This window comes from Choloepus didactylus, chromosome 1, assembly GCF_015220235.1.
Source record: "Choloepus didactylus isolate mChoDid1 chromosome 1, mChoDid1.pri, whole genome shotgun sequence".
NCBI lineage: Eukaryota > Metazoa > Chordata > Mammalia > Pilosa > Megalonychidae > Choloepus > Choloepus didactylus.
In genome coordinates, this window is record NC_051307.1 from 202292545 (window position 1) to 202311618 (window position 19074).

General features: G+C 39.4%; 1 pseudogene; it reads left to right on the top strand.

Moving 5' to 3' along the window:
- The first annotated feature begins 6672 nt into the window (after positions 1–6672).
- Positions 6673–9248, top strand: LOC119526851 (annotated as a pseudogene).
- The last annotated feature ends 9826 nt before the right edge of the window (positions 9249–19074 follow it).

Below are 19074 nucleotides of genomic sequence, written 5' to 3' on the forward strand. Positions count from 1 at the left end.
GAAGGACTTTCTGACAAATCACCTACTCTGAGTGGACATTCGTTTAGAGATTCTGGCATGTAGATATGCCTGAGTCAATAGCCACAAGTTGCCTTGGGCTCAAGTCTACAGAGTTTTAGCTACTCCAGGATGGGACCCCAAAGTGTAGGACCCCCATAGATGCCTCCTCAGAAGAGGAAGGGGAGGAAGAATGGGAGGTAGAGGAGGATGAAGAGCCCCAACAGGTGCACCCCATAATACAACAAAAATGGAAGGCATCAAACAAAAATGCTGATTAATTGTTAATGGGTGTGTTACTTAAATATATAGTAAGTGTTAAGTGTCTTTAAATTTGTTAGTTGGGGTCTCACTGTATTTGTATTAGTTAAGTGTTCCTAACTAGTTACTGGTTACAAAAATTCTTTAAAATGGGAAACTTTTAGCTGTATTAAAGAATTGGAAAGATTTTAGTTATGAGCCTATGAGAAAAAAGTTTATTTCTGTAACACAGTCTGGCCTCAATATGATTTAAAATCAGGAGAAAAATGGCACCATGAAAACACTGTATTATAATTAGAATTGTTCTGTAAAGGGTTAGAAATGTAATGAAATGATATATATTCAATCCTGTACTTGCCCATCTCAAAAGTATTTCTGTTTCTTGTGACTTTCTATTTGTGTCTTGTCTGCCTGTTCAATGTATATTCTCATACCTACATATGGTAATAGCAAATTAACAAAAATTCTTAAAGAGCTCTATTTGAATTATTTAAAAATGAAAAAGTGAATATATATATACAGACACACACACACACACGCATACACACACACACACACACTCCTGGAGTCTCAGAAGAAAAAAAGCTCTCTGGGCAGCAGAGTGCAAATCCTCAGTTTTGTAATTACTGTAAACAAACCCAAACATTAGAAAGAAATCAGCCCTGGAATTTCCCTAAGGCAGCAGAAGGCTGCCAGAGGCCTGCCTCTGGAAAAGGCAAAGACCTTTTCCAATTGTCCAGGTCACAGATTTAAGTGAACTAGATCTAATAATTGGAAATAATTAAAAGAAGGGCATAGGAGGGGACGTGGAAAAAAACATGAGAGACACTGACCCAAGGGATTGGGTGAGTTTGTTCCAGCCAGGATGCCTCCCAGGCCAGCAGCAACCAGACAACCTTCAGGCAAGGGAGTGAGCAGCTGCTCTCCACTCCAGTGCATGGACCTTGATCCTCCACAGCCATATGGCCAGGAGCTACCATGAGGGAACCTGGGAGGTGGCATTTACTCTCCCCCCATAGAAGTCAGGGGTGTGTGCACTGGCAAGAAGCAGGGAAAGGAGAGGGTGCCATAGCACAATCAAGAACCCCTCCCACACCCCAGAGACTCACAGGTGCATGGCAGGCAAGGAGCAGGGCAGGTTTGATTTGCAGGTTGCCCTTCAGCAGACTCCCAGCCTAACTGCCCAGGGCCCAAATCACAGCCCCAGGCAGTCTCCAGTGCATTGATTGGGTTCCCCAGGAGGTTTGGACTCTGTCCAGCAAACAGAAGTTCAAGAAAGACCTGCTCGAAAGTGCCACCTGCTGTTAGGTAGGGAAACTTCACTCCAGCAAGCTGTAGATCTTCCAAATTATATACAAATGCTCAAGTAATCCTGCATTTCCCAAAATAACCTTATCAAGACAAGCAAATGCCCCAAAACCAACAGAAAATCACAAAGCACTTGAAAAATCTAGAAGATATGGACAAACCAAATGAACAAATTAAAAATTCAGAAGACACACAAAATTTGGAGCAATTAATTAAAGAAGTACAAACAAATCTCCAAAACAACTTCAATGAAATGGTAAAGACATAAAAGAATTCAAGAACACTCTATAAGAGCATAAAAAAGAATCTGAAAGAGTAAATTTAAAAATAGCAGACCTTACGGAAATAAAAGACACTGTGGCTCAAATTAAAAATATACTAGAGACACAAAACAGCAGATATGAGGAGGCAGAAGAAAGAAGACGTGAAATAGAAGACAGATAATCAAACGCAAAAGCACAAAAGAACAAATGTTGAAAAAAATAAAAAGATTTGAAATGGATCTCAGGGAAATGATGAACAACAAGAAGCAAACAAATGTAAGAATCATTGGTGTCCTAGAAGGAGAAGAGAAGGGTAAAGGGCTAAAAAACGTGTTTCAAAATATAGTTGGGGAAAACTTCACAACCCTTCTAAATGACATGCGTATGCAAATCAAAGATTCTCAATGATCCCCAAATAGAATAAATCCAAATAAACCTATTCCAAGACATATACTGATTAGATTGTCAAATGCTGAAGAGAAGGAGAAAGTTCTGAAAGCAGCAATAGAGAAATGATTCACCACATGAGAGGGAAGCCACATAAGACTAAGTACTGACTACTCAGCAGGCACCATGGAGGCGAGAAGGCAGTGATAAGACATATTTAAGATTCTGAAAGAGAAAAATTCCTTGCCAAGAATTCTTTATCCAGAAAAGCTCTCCTTCAAAATTGAAGTCAACAGTAGTCCTGAAAACCCTAAAGAATACCAGATCCCTATTTGAGACTCTATAAAAATTTCACTCACTAAGTTTATTCTTCAGAAACTTGAATCCTCCAGAGAACTCCTATGCCAGCTAAGTCCCAAAACCCAGAGGCAATAGCCTCTTCAAAAACATCAACCAGGTGTGTCCCCTTTTTCCACAATGTTGACACTCCTTTTTAATATGAAGAAGTCAGAGTAGTCACTGCCTAGACATCCCTGAAGATCAGGATAATGATTAAACTAGAGGAAGGGGTAGCAACAGAAAAGATGGAATTTAACAAAGGATTGTGAATATTGAATCTCTATATACTTTTCACTGAAGTTGTCATCTTCCTTGACATAGGCCAGAGGCATTGATGTGCAGCAGGTTTCTTTAGTCATCAACTATGACCTTCCCACCAACACGGAAAACTACATCCACAGAATTGGTCACAGTGGATGTTTTGGCCTTAAGGGTGTGTCTATTAACATGGTGACAGAAGAAGACAAGAGGGCTCTTCAAGACATTGAGACCTTCTACAACACCTCCACTGAGGAAATGCCCCTCAAGGCTGCTGCCCTCATCTGAGGGGCTGTCCTGTTACTCAGTCCCAGCCAGGATTCATTCCTGGGGGCTGAGGAAGAGCAGGAAGAGGGACGGAAGTGAGCTGAGGGATGGACATCTTGTCATTTTTTTCCTTTGAAAAAATGTCACTTTTTGAGGCAAAAAAAAAAAAAAAAAAGGCTCTATCTGGCCTAAACTTGCTTGAATGCAACACCATGGGCTGCTGCACTCGCCTTCATTGAAATGCTAATGGTGGGACCAATGAAAGCATTGAGAATCCAAGTTAAAGAGCCAGCTGCCTTACAGCCTAAGTGGGGAAATAATAATTTGTTGTTGCCTGTACCTCACACCATACAAAACAGGGAAAATGTGGTCCTTTGGCCTTGGTCCTGGCCTGTGCAGCCATGTTGGTTAGGAAATCTAAGTCCCTGGGGAATACGAGTAATCCAAAATATTGTAATAAAATCTAAATGCCTGTTAAAATCTTTATCACCAATTCAGAGCCTCCTATTTCCACAGGAACTTATGTATAACTATGTGGACCTTATTATGCCCAAATTAACAATTGATATGACTCAAAATTTGAGAAGACTCTCAAAATGTGCAGAGGGTTGGAGAATATCTGGTATTTAAACCCCCCCCATAATGTTCCTCTGACTGGTATTTTGTTATCAGCCAATGGAACTCTAGCATGCATATTGTTAGATCAGCAGGAATTGCCCCTTATTATTCCCCATAAACATCCTTCTTTTCACCCATAGCGCCCTAGCAAACACCTTCCTATAGTGGGCTTCAGTGGTAACTCATGCCCACAATTGAACCCAATGTTGAGTTTGCACAGACTTGCCATCTTCAGGTGCTACCGGCCTTCCTTGGACTGTGACCCCTACGAATTGGACTGCATGGAATACCCTGCTGGCCTGGCAGAATTCAATGCATTTGGAAATCTGGAAAAGAATCTTCTCATTAAGACTGAAATCCAGCTACCATCCTGTAATGAGACTGGGGCATACATCTCCTCCCTTGTACAGGAACAAGTGAACAAGCCCCGACCTGTATTGGGGTATGCTGTGTATAATGGCTTAGGGTGGCTGATGGCAGAAGCTGTAATAGTAGACCATGTTGCCCCTGTCTGTATGGAACAACTTGATGGAATTCATGATGTGGGGTGGCTATCTCCCTAATTGTGTATTTTATTGTTAAATTACCAAACAATAGTTTTTTCCACTGGCAAAATATCTCCAACCAACATGGGACATATCTTTCCCCTAAGGGATGGCTATGGACCTGTGGGCAATATAGTTGGTCCTATTTACCCTATAACTGGACAAGACATTGTATGTGGGGACAGCCCTATGACCCTGCTACCTTATATGAATCTTTACCCCAATTATCTAGTAATTGGTAATTGGTTAAAGCTAAATAGAGAATAAAATGCACTTCTTGGTGGTATTACCCTTTAGCCATTCTTGCACCAAGTGGAGTTGCAATAGTTACTGAAAAACGTGTGGCAGCTTTAGCCAATCACGCTGCCCAAGTATTTAATGAGTCCAAAATAGCTATACCCTTGCTAAACAAAGAAATCAGATAGCTTAGGTAAGTAATTTTACAAAATAGAATGACCTTAGACACCCTCACTGCAGCACAGGGTGGCACCTGTGCCTTAATTAATGTGCACTGCTGTGTGTATATCCCTGATCATTTGGACAATGTTTCTCAAGTTTTAAATCATATGCAAGAGCACATACATAATACTGATCAATTATCAGTACACCACTTGTCTAAATGGTTTAATTCCCTTTCTTGGCCATGGTGGAATCTATTGTCTCTTATACTGTTGTTGCAGAACATGGATGCAATGTCTGTACTATGGTCAACATTGTCTCCTGCATGGGGGTGGATTGTGGGGACCCAGGGCCCAGCCCCCTCCCCTCCATAGTGAAAGTGAATTATTTCACATAGCCGCCCACTTGACCAGGACAGATGATAAAGGTCATCAGACCTTCCTAGGTGGGGAAAGAATGTACAATCATAAAGTATTAAAACTCCCCTCCCCTGGGCACTGTTGACAACAAATCTCCACACCCCTGTGTCACAGACCCTGCTGAAACTCTGTTCTCACACCCTATGGAATGTCTTCATTGTAACCCTTATAAACTACTCCCTGGGAACCCCTGCTCTTTGTGGGGCACTATCTTCCATCTTTCCTTGGCTGGCTGCAATCTCCTGTCAGTAAGTCCCATTAAACTCATGTCTAACACCATGCCTGGCAGTGTTCTTTGGTCTTGGGGCTAAGCTGGGTTGGAATATATGCCCCAAAGAACATTTAGAAGAATTAGGTTAAGGGGATATAAACCATATTTTTCAATAAATTTTACAAAATCACAAATTTCTACATTTACAGAGGTACAAAAATTTTGCTCTCACTAGAAATATTAATATGGTATTAACTGAATATTATATACTAAAATCTTGATTTAATAGTGTGAAATATCAGTTTGAAGACTTGGCTTGCAGGCAGTTTATTTCAATTCTTAGTTTTAGTGGCTGTCACAAAAATATAGGAACTAAATGGAAGAGGGCATCTTTGGCTGGGTTTACTAATTCATATTACTCATTTTTAAGTCCCTCCAATTATGCAAAGGCTTTTGTTAAAATCCAGCTACTAAACTGTCTTCTTGTTAACAGTTGGTCTTGCAAACCAACAGGAAGGTGTTTATGTATTGTAAATGGGTTCCAAACCCAAGGAAACTCTACATTTGAAAGTTTTGAAATCAAATTATTCTGGAATTAGAGAGTGGGGATGGTTGCACAATCTTGTGAATGTGCTAAATCCCACAGTATTGTACATCTGAAAGGGTGAATCTTATATGTGAATTACATGTACATCCTAAAAACCAAAAAAAGGAGAATACTTTGAAAATTGTATGCCAACGAATTGGAATATATAAATGAAATAGACAAATTACCAAAAACACACAAACTACCAAAACTAACTCAAGAAGAAATAGAATATCTGAATAAACCTATACAGCAAATAAGGAGGTTGAATCAGTAAATAAAAACCTACACCAAAAAGAAAAGCCCAGAATTAGATGGCTTCACTGGTGAAGTCTACCAAACATTTAGAGTCAACACCCATCTTTCTCAAATTCTTCAAAAAAAGTAGAATAGGAGGGAACACTCCCTAACTCATTTTATGACACCAGTATTACCTTGATACCAAAGCCAGACAAATATACTACAAGAAAAGAAAACTATAGCCAATTATCCCTTTGACTATAGATGCAAAAATCCTCAACAAAATGCTATACAACTATTATTTAAAATACAGAACAAGTATTTGTGAGGATGTTGGGAAATTGGAGTTCTGACACGTTGCTGGTGGAAATGTAAAATGGTGTAGCCACTATGAAAAGCAGTTTGGTAGTTCCTCAGAAAGTTAAACAGAGAATTACCATATGACTCAGCAATTCCACTCCCATTTATATACCCCAAAGAACTGAAAGCAGGGACTCAAACAATACATGTTGCATAGTAAGGTATTTGGCCTTCAAGAAGAGGTCTGGGACCTGGCTGGGGGAGGGGTGGGGGGATGGAGTTGGCAGAGCAGCTTCCTTGTGACAGGACCCTGAGGCAGCTGTGGAGACCCACTGCAGGAGGAAAAGATATTTGCAGGCAATTGCTGGAGGAAGTGACCAAAAATGAGAACACCTCAGTGGAAAATCTCAAGGAGCACTGTTTCAAGCACTATGCACATGTGAACTTAGAAGCCCCCCAAAGAAGCTAATACTCGCTGCTTCAGCGAGGGTGCTGAGTGATACCATCTCAATCTCAGAAGATAACTTACAGGATGAAGATATCTTACTGTTGATTAAAAAAAAAAGGCACCCCAGTTCCTAAAACAGATGATGTCTCAGCAGAAGAAAAGAAGAAACAAGACCAGAAAACTCCAGATAGACTTGCTACATTCTGAGCCACAGCCAACCTGTTGTCATGCAATGTGGACTGGGCCATGGCACAACCCAACATGAGAGACTTTCTGACAGAACTCTGGAAAATCTTGGTGTGTGTCGTCGAGGTGGCATAAAAATTGTTAGCACTGAAACTTGATGCAGTTGAATTATTTAAGAAGGCAAATTCTATGTTAGACGAAGAAGAGGAAGAGCAGTGGATAAAGCCCTGCAGTAGCTCACAGAGATGGGCTTCCTGGAGAGCAGAGTCCTGAAGGCTCTTTGGCCAAACCACATGTCAGCAATTCAGGCCATGGAGTGTTTTAACTGAGCATGCAGAAGACCCAATCACAGACTGACTTATTCCAGTCTAGCCTCCTTGGCAGCGTAGGGACCCATGGTGGCCTCCTCTGAGGTTGCTGCGGGGGCTAGCTAATATAGGAGACAAGGAGGCCAGGGATGAGCTGAAGGAAATCTTCAAGAAAATTTGAAGGAAAAGGGGGTTTTGGTTAGATAATTGGGTTGGGATGGAGATGGGGTTTCATGAAAAGGAAGGGACAGTTGCCCTCAGAGTGAACAGTTGTTACTATTATAAAAACATGGTCCCATATAGTCAGGCTGGCCTGATCCAACATCAGACAGAGAAACAAGTCTCTTCGCTTTAGTGAGAAAGTGAGTTTATTGAAGATGCATCAACAAGGAACTGGAGAAGAGAAAAATCTTCCCAAGACCAGTTCTAACTGAGAAAGGTGACTTTAGCTTTTATAATATAAACAGAGAAAGGAATGGCAAAGGTATAGAAGAAAGCAGGAAAAAAAAAAAAAAAAAAGGGAAAAAGTAAGTAAAAATCACAGGATTCATTAAAATTGAGTAATGGTCATCTGCTTCATTTTGTTTGGTCAGTGTATCCTGTTTTCTGGTAGGCCCTTCTCTCTTTGTTGACCATTCAGGACTTTGATCTTGTCCTTAAAAGGGATGAAGGTACTGATATAGTCCATATGGGTTTCACCCTGCTTTGAGTGTTAGCTTATCCCTACAAGCAGAGCTGGAAAAAGTTCTCATTAATGTAACCAGGAACAGAGTGTAAGCTTTTGCGATTACTATCAAACCATGTGTTTTAGTTTGCTAATGCCGCTGGAATGCAAAACACCAGAAATGGATTGGCTTTTATAAAAGGGGTTTATTTCATTACAGGGGGTTTATTAAGTTACAGTCTTAAGGCCCTAAAATGTCCAAGGTAACATATCAGTAATCAGGTACCTTCTCTGGAGGATGGCCAATGGTGTCTGGAAAAACTCTGTTAGCTGGGAGGGCACGTGGCTGGTGTCTGCTCCAAAGTTCTGGTTTCAAAATGGCTTTCTCCCAGGACATTCCTCTCTAGGCTGCAGTTCCTCAAAAATGTCACTCTTAGTTGCTCTTGGGGTGTTTGTCCTCTCTTAGCTTCTCAGAGCAAGAGTCTGTCTTCAAACTGTCTCTCATCTGCAGCTACTTGCTCAGCTTCTGTGCAGTCTTCAAAGTGTCCTTGGCTGTAGCTCCTCTTCAAATTGTTACTCTCAGCTGCACTGAGTTCCTTCTGTTTGTCAGATCATTTATATGGCTCCAGTGATTTAATTTAGATCCACCCCGAATGGGTGGGGTAACACCTCCATGGAAATTATCCAATTAGAGTCATCACTCATAGTTGAGTGGGGTGCATCTCCACAGAAACACTCAAAGAATTACAATCTAATCAACACTGATACATCTGCCCACACAAGATTACATCAAAGATAATGGCATTTTGGGGGACATAATACATTCAAACTAGCATACCATGCTAGTAAGAGCTTTCAGGCTTAAAGTGAATCAAAGTTGCTTGAGTGATTTGATTATAGTAAGCATTTCTAACTACCAAAGACTATACTCGGCATTTTTCAGCTAAAGGATTGTATTGAGCATTTCCCCAACCATTCAGCTATCACAACCAGCAAAATGCCACCTGTAAGTGGCTGCTGGGGCACCAAAAGCCTTCTCGGAGGAGCTGGACAGGGCATCCCTCCCAACAACCCTCTCTTTCAAGTCATCCTGGATAGCACCTTTGTGCAGCTGGGTCTGACCAAGCTATTAGCACTTGAAGACATGCTTGAAAACCCACTAATTAGCACTCAGTGGATGAAAGATCTGGACACAGGGCCAGTCACGCATGTTCAGAATCTTCCAGACCCTGAACCACACATAGGGCAGGCTGCCCTGCTCTGCTGCTCCCTGTTGCTGCCAGCCTCTCCCTTCTTAGCCAGGAAAGTTCCCTGGTGGGTTTAATGATAATGGAAGGGTCGTGAAAGCTCTTTGGTTCAGCTGAGGGTGGGGAAGGGAGAAGGCAGGGGCTGGAGGGGACCTGGCCTGCAAAACCTCAGCTGTAGGTTGTTTGAGGTGTGGTCTGTGCCCATTTTTACATGTTACTGCTTAAAAACTTCTGTGATGGTAATTTTTGTGTTCACATTTTTAGTGTCTGACAGATGTTTACAGAAAAGTGACTGACTGCTTCACTGGGAAATTGAATGATCACCATCTCCAAAGTATGTTACCTTATGGCTCTTTGACTGTGTTACTTGAATAGATCTGTAGGAGTTTTTAGAATCCATTTGTTGTTGAAGGCATGTTTCAATCCAAAGTGTTAATGTCAAAATACTAATTTAAGTAGAAAAACTCACAGGTGACTTTTCTTTAATAAATAATTTTTTTTTTTTTTCCAAAAAAGAAGAGGAGGAGGAGGAGAAGGAAAAGGGCCTGACCTCCTGAAAGTGAAGGGGGCCTGGAGATTGAGTTCAACTACATGGGCATTGATTCCACCAGTCATGCCTTGTTCTAGTTTGCCAATGCTGCCAGAATGCAAAACACCAGAAATGGATTGGCTTTTATAAAAGGGGGCTTATTTGGTTACACAGTTACAGTCTTAAGGCCATAAAGTGTCCACGGTAATGCATCAACAATAGAGTACCTTCACTGGAGGATGGCCAATGGTGTCTGGAAAATGTCTGTTATCTGGGAAGGCATGTGGCCGGCATCTGCTCCAAAGTTCTGGTTTCAAAATGGCTTTCTCCCAGGATGTTCCTCTCTAGGCTGCAGTTTCTCAAAAATGTCACTCTTTGTTGGTCTTGGGGCATTTGTCCTCTCTTAGCTTCTCTGAAGCAAAAGTCTGCTTTCGAAGGCTGTCTCCAAAATGTCTCTGTAAGCTTCAGCTCCTCTCTCAGTTCCAGTGGGTTCTTCAAAGTGTCCCTTTTGGCTGTAGCTTCTCTTCAAACTGTCACTCTCAGCTGCACTGAGTTCCTTCTGTTTGTCAGCTCATTTATATGGCTCCAGTGATTTAATTTAGACCCACCCTGAATGAGTAGGGTAACACCTCCATGGAAATTATCCAATCAGAGTCATCACCCACAGTTGGGTGGGGCACATCTCCACGGAAACACTTTAAGAATTATAATCTAATCCACACTGATACGTCTGCCCACACAAGATTACATCAAAGATAATGGCATTTTGGGGGACATAATACATTCAAACTGGCACATGTCTATATAATGAAACCCCATATAAACTCCAGACACTGGAATTTAGGTGAGCTTCTATGATTGGTGAGCTACATCTCTGTGCCCTAAGGGTGATCCATTCTAACTCCACCTGGAGAAGACACTGAAGCTTGCTTTTGAAATCCTCCCAGACCCCACCATATGCATTTCTACTCTTGGCTTCCTGTTAGTTACATCTTTTTAGCATAATAAAACTATCATCTTAAGTATAGGGCTTCACAAATGTTCTGTGAGTTCCAGCAAGTTATAAAATCCAAGGGGGTATTGGTAAGCCCCAAATTTGTAGCCAGTTGGTTAGAAGTGCAGGTGGCCTGAGCCTCCAAGCTTGGGACTGATAATCTTGCCAAACTCCTGGTAGTTAGAATCAGAATTGAAGTTACAGCAGTCATTTGCAGTTGGTGTCAGAAGTTATTGACTTCATATGCTTGTACATCATCGTTCATAGCAGCATTATCCATGATAGCCAAAAGGTGGGAACAACTCAAGTGTCCACCTGCAGACGAATGGATAAACAAAATATGGTATAAATATACAGTGGAATATTACCCAGCCATAAAAAGGAATGAAGTTCTGCTATATGCTACAACATGGAAGAATCTTGAAAATGTTATGCTAAATGAAATAAGCTGGACATAAAAGACCACATATTGTGCAATTTCATTTATATGAAATATTCAAAATAGGCAAATCCATAGAGACATAAAGCAGATTGGTGGTTGCTAATATAACTGAGAAGTTAGGATTTAGGGGATTATTATCATTACTGAATCATTAACTAGATATTCCTTTTAGCTTTCTATTATATTAGACAGAGGGAAATACCAATAATCTCTCAACTGTAACCCAGCTGCCTTGATCTCTGATAATGATAGTGTAGTCTTTATCTTGTGCCCTTGTGATTGGAAAAACCTTGTGATTGACCCTCACTTGTACCCCTTTTATCTGGTTTTTTGACTTTAGCATCTTATGATCACTAAAGACAGCAGCTAATGTTTATTAATGAAGGGCCTTGAGTCAGCCCAGAACTACCCCACCCCAGTTCCAAAGCTATCTTGATAAATGAAGCTGGATCTAACCAAAATGTGTCCACGTGACACAAGCACTACCTTAAACTTTAATCTATAAGTGATCTATATCTCATTATAATACTAAAAATCACACCCTTCATCATATTAAGCCTGCCTTTTTCTTACATACGTTCTGTGACTAAGCATGTAATAAATCTGTGCATGCTCAATAATTAGATCATCTCTAATTACATCAGCTAGAGCCATTGTGCTCATTACCTTAAAACCTGCCCATCTTTTGATACTATAAAACAATCAGAGTTACTGCAGTTTGGGGAGACAGATTGTTAGCCCCATAAGCCATCTGATATCCTGCTTCCTGCCTAACAATAAACTCTATCTCTTTGAAACTTCTGGTGATTCAGGAATTGGTCATTTTGAGTGCATCAGGCAAAGAACCCACTGCTTTTGATCGGTATCTCTAGGGGGTGGGAGGAGTAATTGCATAATGGGTATAGGGTTATGTTCAGGAATTCGATATGATAATGGTTGCACAACATTGTGCATGTACTAAAAGCCACAGAATTGTACGCTTTAAAATGGTGAATTTCATGTTGTGTGAATATTACCTCAATTAAAAAATAAAAATTGGAATGGAAGTAAAATTTTTCCTATTCACAGATGACATGGTCCTATACATAGAAAATGCTGAAGAATCTACAAGAAAGCTACTAGAGCAAATAAAGGAATTCAGCAAAGTGATTTCAGTTCAAATCAACACAAAATATTCAGTAGTGTCTCTATACACCAGCAATGAAGAACCTGAAAAGGAAATTAAGAAAACAATTCCATTTACAATAAAACTAAAAGAGCCAAATATCTAGGAATAAATTTAACCAAGGATATAAAGGATGTGTATACTGAAAACTACAAAAAATTGCTGAAAGAAATTAAAGCACTAAATAAATGCAAAGACATTATGTGTTCATGGATTGGAAAACTAAATATTGTTAAGACATCAATGCTATCCAAAGTGGTTTACAGATTCAGCTCAATCCCAATTAACAACAGAATGCACATTCTTTTCAAGTGTATGCAGAATATTTACTGAGACAGATCATGTTCTCATCCATAAAGCAAGAAATAAATTTAAAAGGACTCAAATCAGACAAAGTATCTTCTCTGACCACAATGGAATTAATTAGAAATCACACCAACTATTTGGAAACTATGTAACACACTTCTAAATTACCCATGGGTCAAATAAGAAATGAAAAGGGAAATTAGAAAGTATTTAGAGCTGATTGAAGAGGAAAATACAACATATTAAAATTTGTGAAATGTAGCTAGACAAAGCAGTACTTAGAAGGAAATTTATAGCATTAAATGTCTATATTAGAAAAGAAAAAATAAATCAAATCAATGACTTCAGTTTCCATCTCACAAAACTAGAAAACCATGAGCTAAGTAAACCTAAAGAAGAGAAGAAAGGAAAGAAATACTAAGAATAAGAGTTGAAATCAGTGAAATAGAAAAAATGATAAAGTCAGTGAAACCAAAAGCTGGCTCCTTTGAGAAGATCAATACAATTGATAAACCTCTGGCCAGATTCATCAGGAAAAAAACAAAGAGAAGATATCAATATCAAGAATGAGAGAAGACTCTATAGATATTGTGGATTCAAGAGGCTCTGGCACCAGGGTGTGCATAGACGATTTGCCTTGAGCTACTTTTGCATAGTAAGCTCCTGGTTTACGTTTAGATCGTTTATTTCTAACTGGGGTCTTTCTACTTAGATGATTAATGAGCACCTCAACCATAACCGTAACAAAACAGACTTTTTAATTTTCAGCCTCCAAATCAATTCCCTTCCTGTTGCCCTATCTCAGTAAATGTTGCCAAGATGCTGCTCAGGCAGAAAATCTATCATGCCCATAATGCCTTTCATTTTCTCAACATCCACATCAATTCATTGAACCATCAAGAAAATCCTGTCGGCTGTACTTTCAATGTATGTCACAAATCAACTTCTCACCACTTTCAACACGACTGCAACTCCACAGGCTGCCATCACCTCATGCCTGGACAACTGAACAACTGGACAACTCCCCGCTGGTTTCCCTGTTGTGACAGTTAATTTTGTGTCAACTTGGTGAGTGTATGGTGTCTAGTTGTTTGGTTAAGCACTGGCCCTGTTGTTACTATGGAGGTATTTTGCAGAAGGGATTAACATCTACAAGCAGTTAACTTTGGGTAAAGGAAGGACCTCATCCAATCAGTTGGTGACCTTAAAAGGGAAAACTGAGGGTTTCAAGAAGCGGAAGGGATTTTGCCTCCAGACTATACCCCTCGTTCCTCCCTGGCCTTCCCTATAGACTCACAGTAAAGACTTCAACATCACTCCTCCAGGAGTTTCCTGCTTCTGACTGGCCAGCCCCCACAATCCTGTGAGCCAAATCCTTATAATAAATTTTTTTTTATTATTAAATTCAGTTTTATTGAAATACATTCACACACCATATAATCATCCATGATATACAATCCACTGTCCACAGTATGATAACATAGTTATGCGTTCATCACCACAATCTATCTCTGAACATTTTCCTTACATCAGAAAGAACCAGAACAAGAATAAAAAATAAAAGTGAAAAAAAACACCCAAATCATCCCCCCATCCCACCCCATTTGTCCTTTAGTTTTTATCCCCATTCCTCCACTCATCCATACACTAGATAAAGGGGGTGTGATCCACAAGGTCTTCACAATCACACTGTCACCCCTTGTAATCTACATTATTATATAATTGTCTTCAGGAGTCCAGACTGCTGGGTTGGAGTTTGGTAGTTTCAGGTATTTACTTCTAGCTATTCCAATACATTAAAGCTTAAGAGGTGTTATCTATATAGTGCATAAGAATGTCCACCAGAGTGACCTCTCGACTCCATTTGGAATCTCTCAGCCAGTGAAACTATTTCGTCTCATTTTGCATCCCCCTTTTGGTCAAGAAGATACTCTCAGTCCCACGATGCCGGGTCCACATTCATCCCCGGGAGTCATATTCTGCATTGCCAGGGAGATTTACACCCCTGGGAGTCCGGTCCCACGTAGAGGGGAGGGCAGCGAGTTCATCTGTCGAGATGGCTCAGTTAGAGAGAGAGAGGGCCACATTTGAGCAACAAAGAGGTACTCAGGGGGAGACTCTTAGGCACATACAACTTTAGACTCTCCTTTGTGGTAATGAGCTTCATAAGGGCAAGTCCCATGCTTGAGGGCTCAGCACATCAAACCGCCAGTCCCAGTGTTTGTGACAACATACGCTAGGGGATCAGCATCTCAAAGTTTAGAGATGGGCCTTACAATTCAGGGATAGAGTTAACTGCTGTAAGAGCTTACAATCTAGGGACTATTACAATTATTGTGTCCACGTTAGGCTATGTTCTAAGATTCAATTCTGAGTTTATACATTGTAGTTAGTCCATATTGGTGAGGCATCATCCCTCTCACCATGTTTTCTCCAACACTTTTACTCCTATATATATATTTTCCTACAATTTTATAGAGTTATATTCACATACCATGCATTTATCCATAGTGTACAATCAGTTGTTCATGGTATCATCATAAAGTTGTACATTTATCACCACAATCAACATTTGAACATACTGATTACTACAAGAAAAATTGTTAGTTTTTTTTTTTAGCAATAAGAAAAAATGATAAAAAGAAAAATAACATGTCATACAATACAATATATTACTAAGGACAGCAAATAACACCACTACCAAGAATCCCATATTACTCCCCTGTATCCCCTTCTCATATACATTTAGCATTGGCATATTGCCTTTGTTACATTTAATGGAGGTATATTACAATGTTACTGTTGACCATAGACTCCAGTTTGCTTTGATTATGTTTTTTCCTGAATACCATCCCTTTTTCAAATTTCTACATGGTTGACATTCATTTGCTTTCCCACATGCAAAAACATTTTTATATTTGTATATTTAGTAACAGTCATTGGCCACTCCAGTTTTTGCCACGTTATACAGTCCCAGTCTTTATTATCTATCTTTACCTCTGGTGTCATACATTCTCCTATCCCACCTCTTTCAGCTTTACTCACAGACATCTTTGTTCAGTGTACTTACAATACCGTGCTACCATTACACAGTATTATGCTATCTATTTCTGGATCTATGCAATCAATCCTAAACATTCTGTAGTCCTTCAGCATCAAATGGCTGATCTCTGCCCTCTTTCTATCTCCTGGTCGCCTGTGTTGTCAGCTTTTAACTCCCAAAGTTTGTTCATTAATGTCTGTTCATATTAGTGAGACCATACAGAATCTGTCCTTTTGTTTCTGGCTAACTTCACTCAACATAATGTCCTCAAGGTTCATCCACATTATTACATGATCCATGTCTTTGTTCTGTCTTACAGCTGCATAATATTCCATCATGTGTATATACCACAGTTTGTTTATCCACTCGTCCTTTGATGGACATTTGGGCTGTTTCCATCTCTTGGCAGTTGTGAATAATGCTGCAATAAACATTGGTTTACAAATGTCTGTTTGTGTCTTAAGTTTCAGTTCCTCTGAGTATATACCCAGCAATGGAATAGCTGGGTCATATGGCAAATCTATATTTAGCTTCCTGAGGAACCTCCATACTGTCTTCCAGAGTGGTTGCACCATTCTACATTCCCACCAACAATGAATAAGTGTGCCTCTTTCTCCACATCCTCTCCAGCACTTGTCATTTTCTGTTTTTTGGATAATGGCCATTCTGGTAGGTGTGAGATGATATCTCATTGTGGTTTTGATTTGCATTTCCTTAATAGCCAGTGAAGTTGAGCATTTTTTCATATGCTTTTGAGCCATTTGTATTTCCTCTTCAGAAAAATGTCTGTTCATGTCTTTTGCCCATTTTTTAATTGGATTGTTTGTCTTTCTGTTATTGAGATGCAGGATTCCTTTATATATTTGGGATATTAAACCCTTATCTGATATGTGGTTTCCAAATATCATCTCCCATTGTGTAGGTTGCCTTTTGACTTTTCTGACAAAGTCCTTTGATGTACAAAAGTGCTTAATTTTGAGGAGATCCCATTTGTCTATTTGTTCTTTGGTTGCTCGTGCCTTGGGTGTGAGGTCTAAGAAACCACCTCCTTTCACAAGATCTTTAAGATATTGCCCTACATTTTCTTCTAAGAGTTTTATGGTCTTGGTGCTAATGTTTAGGTCTTTGATCCACTTTGAGTTAATTTTGGTATAAGGTGTGAGATGGATATCCTCTTTCATTCTTTTGGAAATGGATATCCAGTTCTCCAAACACCATTTATTGAACAGGCTGCTCTTTCCCAGTTGCTTCGGCTTCACTGCCTTATCAAAGATCAGTTGTCCATAGATGTGAGGGTCTACTTCTGAACACTCAATTTGATTCCATTGATCAGTATATCTGTCCTTATGCCAGTACCATGCTGTTTTGAGCACTGTAGCTTTGTAATATGCTTCAAAGTCAGGTAGTGTGAGACCTCCCACTTCACTCCTCTTTCTCAAGACATTTTTGGCTATTCGGGGCAACTTACCCTTCCAAATAAATTTAGTTATTGGTTTTTCTATTTCTGTAAAGTAAGTTGTTGGGATTTGAATTGGTATTGCATTGAATCTGTAAATCAGTTTAGGTAAAATTGCCATCTTAACTATATTTAGTCTTCCAATCCATGAACATGGTATGTTCTTCCATTTTTTCAGGTCTTGTTCAATTTCTTTTAGCAGTTTCTTATAGTTTTCTATGTAAAGGTCTTTTGTGTCCTTGGTTAAGTTTATTCCTAAATACTTGATTCTTTTGGTTGCTATTGTAAATGGGATTTTTTTCTTGATTTCCTCCTCTTGTTGCACATTACTTGTGTATAGGAACACTACAGATTTTTGCGTGTTGATCTTGTAGCCTGCTACTTTGCTGTATTCATTGACTAGTTCTAGTAGCTTTGCTGTAGATTTTTCTGGATTTCCTACATATAGAATCATGTCATCTGCAAATAGTGAAAGTTTTACTTCTTTCTCTCCAATTTGGATGCCTTTTATTTCTTTTTCTTGCCTAATTGCTAGAACTTCCAGCACAATGTTGAATAGCAATGGTGATAGTGGGCATCCCTGTCTTGTTTCTGATCTTAGAGGAAAAGCTTTCAGTCTCTCCCCATTGAGTGTGATGTTAGCTGGGGGTTTTCATATTGCCTTTATCATATTGAAAAAGTTCTCTTCTATTCCTATCCTTTGAAGTGTTTTCATCAGGAAAGGATGTTGAATTTTGTCAAATGCCTTTTCTGCATCAATCAAGATGATCATGTGGTTCTTCTGCTTTGATTTATTGATGTGGTGTATTACATTAATTGATTTTCTTGTGTTGAACCAGCCTTGCATACCTGGAATAAATCCCACCTGGTCGTGGTGTATAATTCTTTTAATGTGCTGCTGGATTCGATTTGCAAGTATTTTGTTGAGGATTTTTGCGTCTATATTCATTAAAGAAATTGGTCTATAATTTTCTTTTTTTGTAGTATCTTTGTCTGGTTTTGGTATTAGGGTGATGATGGCTTCATAGAAAGAGTTAGGTAGCTTTCCCTCTTCTTCAATTTTTTTGAAGAGATTGAGCAGGATTGGTACTAATTCGTTCTTGAATGCTTGGTAGAATTCACATGTGAAACCATCTGGTCCTGGGCTTTTCCTTTTTGGGAGCTTTTTGATGACTGACTCAATCTCTTTACTTGTGATTGGTTTGTTGAGGTCATCTGTTTCTTCTTGAGTTAATGTTGGTTGTTTATGCTTTTCTAGGAAGTTGTCCATTTCATCTAAGTTGTCTAGTTTATTAGCATATAGTTGCTCATAGTATCTTCTCATTATCTCCTTAATTTCTGCAGGGTCGGTAGTTATATTTCCTTTCCCATTTCTGATTGCATTTATTTGCATCTGCTCTCTCTTTTTTTTTTGTTAGCCTAGCCAGTGGTCCATCAATTTTATTGATTTTCTCAAAGAACCAACTTCTGGTTTTGTTGATTCTCTCTATTGTTTTCCTGTTCTCAATTGCATTTATTTCTGCTCTAATCTTTGTTATTTCTTCCCTTCTGCTTGCTTTGGGGTTAGTTTGCTGTTCTTTCTCTAATTCCTCCAGGTGAGCAGTTAACTCTTCAATTTTTGCTCTCTCTTCTCTTTTAATATAGGCATTTAGGGCAATAAATTTCCCTCTCAGCACCGCCTTTGCTGCATCCCATAAGTTTTGATAAGTTGTGTTTTCATTGTCATTTGCCTCGAGGTATTTACTAATTTCTCTTGTAATTTCTTCCTTTACCCACTGGTTTTCTAAGAGGGTGTTGTTTAGCCTCCATAGGTTTGTGAATTTTATGACCTTCTGCCTTTTATTTATTTCCAACTTCATTCCATTGTGGTCTGAGAAAGTGTTTTGTA